The following is a 4713-nucleotide window of genomic DNA, read 5'->3' as shown; positions in this document are numbered from 1 at the left end:
CACATAAAATACATGTCTCTATATAGAAATATATTTCTATATTAAATATATATCTGTCTAATAGGAATACATGTATTTCCAACTTATTGGAAATGCATATAACACACAACTCTGCTCGCTGAAACTGAGGAGGACCTGAAGAGCTTGCTGCAGAAAGTCAAAGACTGTATCCTTCAATATGGCTTGAAACTCAACATCAAGAAAACAAAGATTCTCAACACTGGATCAATTAGCAACATCATGATAGATGGTAAAGAGATGAGATTGTTAACAGCTTCAGTTTGCTTGGCTCCACAATCAACTTTCTTGGTAACAGCAGCCAGGAAATTAAAAGACGAATTGCATTGGGAAATACTGCTGTCAAGGACCTCTCCATGTACTGAAAGAGCAATGATATTAGTCTGGAGACTAAGGTGCTCCTGATCCAGGCCATAGTCTTCACAATTACTTGCTATGTGTCAGAAAGCTGAACAATGATTAGGGATTATTGAAGGAGAATTGATGCCTTAGAGCTGTGGTGCTGGAGAAGAAGAGTATTGAATATACTATGGACTGCCAGGAGAACAAAATGGTTTGTCCTAGAGAGGGTGAAACCAGGCTGCTCCTTGGAGGCAACGATTCTGAAGCTTTATCTGATGTACTTTTGACATGTTGCAAAGAGACCAGTCCTTGGAGAGGGACATCATGTTTGGGAGAGTGGAGGGACAGCACAGGAGAGAAAGACCCTCAATGAGATGGATTGATTCAGTGACTGGGTAGGTGTGTCAGAGACAACAAAATTGGCACAGGGTAGAGCCTGGTTTAATGCTGTTGTACATAGAGGTGCTATGAGTTGCAAGTGACTCAATGGCACATAACAACAACAACAACAACAATAATTTAAAAATATATAGAATGTATGTTCTATACAGACTGTGAAGTCTAGAATTGTAGATTCATTACTAGTTTAAATTTTTCTAAAATTTTCTCTCTTTCCTCTATAAAACTAGGGAATTTTTGATGACTATTCTTGTACATAACCTCCTGTGGCCAGAAATAAGACAGTTAGTATTTAAATAGACAAAACTCTGTGAAGTATTATGGCTTTCTCAGAAATCTCATCTTTAATATAATTCTCCATCATCAGAAAAAACAGTAAAATCAAATTACATTCTTGAATTAGTCACATTTTCAGAAAAAGCTTGAACTTCTTTACCCTTTCCTTGAAGATGCTTTTCTTCAGCGGAGCAACAATAAGACATCACCTCTATAATTTAATTGACTCTGCCTCTATGATTTAGTAATAGTTACTCAATTGTCTGAGAATATTACCCTTTTTCCTAGACACTTCCCTTTTGCAAACCAATCTAAACAGATTATATAGAAGAGTCAAGTAATGCGCACACTCTTTTCAACAGGTACAGACAACCTTTCCTCAAACTCCTCCCAAATAATAATTGTTATTGTTGCTAGGTGCCACTGAGTTGAGAACAGCTCCAAGTGACCCTCTGAACAACAGATCTGAACCCCTGCCTATCCTGCAGCATCTTCACATGTCCTGACACACAAGAGCCTATTGTGGCAGTCTCCATGTCAGTCCACCTGGTTGAGGGTCTTACTCTCCCTTGACAACCCTCCACCCTTCCCAGCCCTTCATGTCACTCTCCTTGGAATAGCCCCTCCTAGCAACACACCTAAAGTATGTGAAGCAAAGCCTCATCATTCTTGCCTCCAGAAAGGACACCCGCTGCACTCTTCAAGATATCTTTATCATATATTAAGTTGTTGTCATTGTTGTTATGTTAGGTGCCCTCAAGTCACAGACAACTCATAGTGACCCTAAAGGGTGACAGACTTTTATAACTTTGATTGTTTCTCCACGTTCATAGTTTCCAGAGGCAAGCTATTTTGAAACTTGATGCTACTCCTGTTTCCAAGCTTGTTTTATTCGGGGAGCTCCACCAAACACTGTACACCACATGGGTAACCATTATTGCATTTGACACATCCGTGTCACAGTGTTTAGCACCACAGCAGCCACAAGTTACCTCTGTAAAGCAAATGGACAGACCAGTGCTATACCACCTGGAGGAATGTTTGACCAAAAACAAAACCAGGCCTGAGGGCCACAGATTAAAATCACTCACCTTTGGCTTGGTTGCATAACTTTCTCTATGTTGTTGTTAGGTGCATTTGAGTCATTGGCGACTCACAGTGACCCTGTGAATGAAAGACCTGAACACCTGTATGACTTTCATCATTTCTCCACATTTATAGAGTTTCAGTATCTGATCTAAAACTTTAAGAGTTGGTCTATTAAAGAAGACATTAGAGAAAATCCTTTGAAACCAGATGAAAACTATGTTATTTGATATTATTAACAACTATTGTGACAATACGGCCCTGAGTGGTTGGCTCACAGATACAACTGTAGAATGTTATGTGACTCATCTACCCTTTGCATGGACTTGGCCTCACTTACTTTGACTCTCACCTTATGAATTTAAGCATTTTAAAAATTCTTACTCTCATTGATGTCTCATCTCTATAGGTCTGTATGCAGTATCATAAAAGAAAGAAAATCTTTACTCATGTCCTCTCCCAAAAAATTACTTCTGTTTTTATCTAATATGTGACAGTTTTCTCATAGCATAGGTTTTTCTAACTAAAAAATGGACTTTGTCCTGTGATGTTGTTTGTTGTTGTTAAGTGCCGTCGAGTCGCAGGCGACTCATAGTGACCCTATGAAGGAGAATCCTCGACGCTTGTGTGCCTTTCATCCTCTCTCCAGGTTCATAGGGTTTCCAGAGGCAAGCTATTATGGAAGTGGATGCCACTCCTCCTTCCACGCTTGTTTAATCGGTAATGGTTGAATAATGTTTTATCTTGTGCTGCTCCTTTGATAGTCATTATAAAATATAGAACTATATTTCTAACTCTGGAAGCTAAAAAATGTAACTACAAAATTTAATAGTGGATTTTAACTTGTTTTTATGCATTTTTATACAGTCATAAATCTTGTTAGAATAAGATAAAAGAAAGGAAGAAGGGAAGGTGGAAGAAAGGAAAGGACATAAAGAAATGAAAAAGTTAGGAAAAGAAATAAATAGCGTTTTTTCAGGTTGTTGTGTCATGTACCGCAGAGTTGGAACGAACCCATAGTTGACCCGCCAGTGGTTTTTCAAAGGCAGTTAATCACACCAGACGAGATTGTCCATCCTTTTTACACAGAGCAGTTGGTGGCCTTGAACCACATGCCTTTAGGATTGCAGCACAGCTTCTTGTCACTAGGCCAACAGAAACTTAAACCAAAACCATACTAAATCTAGTCATCTAGTCAATTTCTACTCATGATGACCAACAGGTATCTAACACTGTAAATCTTGACTGGGGTTGTTGTTTTTGTTACCTGCTATCAAGTTGGGTGTGAGTCATAGTTGTTGTTGTTGTTAAGTGCCGTCGAGATGCAGGCGACTCATAGCGACCCTATGAAGGAGAGTCCTCGACGCTTGGGTGCCTTTCATCCTCTCTCCAAGTTCATAGGGTTTCCAGAGGCAAGCTATTATGGAAGTGGATGCCACTCCTCCTTCTAAGCTTGTTTTAATCGGGGAGCTCTACCCCACTCTCTGTCCGCATTGGGTAGCCAACCATTAACGCATTTGACTCATAATGACTCTATGAATAGCAAACCAGAGCCATATCCTCTCATGTGCCGTCCTCGTCCTCATCATCTCTGATCGCATTCCTACAGTCACTGCATCAAGACTGTCCCATCTCTCGTCTGTGAAGTAACTGGTGCATTCAGACCACTGATCTTTAGGCTAATAGTCCAAGATGCAACACACCACAGTGCCAAGAATTAGGTGAACATAAATACAGAGGGAATATGTGAAAACTGGCTTCCTAGTGGTAAGAAGCTGTGCTGTAATCTCAAAGGCCCACAGGTCAAGTCTGCCAGCTGCTCTGGGCAGTAGGAAGGATAATCTCCTCCCGTGCTATTTACTGCCTTTGAAAACTCATAGGAAGGCAAGCTATGTGTAGGTTCCCACTGGACAGCAAAAACCAAAAGCAGCAGTGAAACCTCAGTAATGCTAAAGATATGGTGCCTTGAATTATGGTACTGGCAAATGATATTGAATATATGATGGGCTGTCAAAAGAACCAATCTGTGTGTCTTGAAAGAGGTATGGACACAATGCTGCTTGAGCATAAGGAAGGTAAGGCTTTGTCTCACATAATTTTGTTTTTTTTCGTGCTTGGAAAAGTAGGAGATCGGTGAAGGAGAGCAAGACCCTCAACGAGATGGATTGACAAGTGGCTGCAAGATTGTATTCAAGCAGAGCAGAGATTGTGACGATGGCACAAGCCAGGCCAGTGCTTCTGCTTATACGGTCACTACAGTGTCTAGAGGGTCACTTGTGAATTCAGAATGATGCAATGACATCTAACAAGAATAAAAGAAATGTGGCAGAAGTACCCAGTACCTGTAAATTTTGTTGCTAGAGTTCATCTGGAGAGTAGTCCTACTACCAATCATTGTTGTTGTTGTTGTTGTTATGTGCCGTCGAGTCGCTTGTGACTCGTAGTGACCCTATGTACAACAGCCCCAAACTCCGCTCTGTCCTGTGCCAATCGCACTGTCTCCAACACTCCCATCCCAATTATCCCAGTCACTGAATCAATCCACCTCATAGAGGGCCTTCCTCTCCTGCACCGTCCCTCCACCCTCTCAAG

Source organism: Elephantulus edwardii, unplaced genomic scaffold (assembly GCF_000299155.1).
Source record: "Elephantulus edwardii isolate Elephantulus edwardi_28Jun2011 unplaced genomic scaffold, EleEdw1.0 scaffold00014, whole genome shotgun sequence".
In the NCBI taxonomy this organism is placed as follows: domain Eukaryota; kingdom Metazoa; phylum Chordata; class Mammalia; order Macroscelidea; family Macroscelididae; genus Elephantulus; species Elephantulus edwardii.
This window is presented reverse-complemented; position numbering follows the sequence as displayed.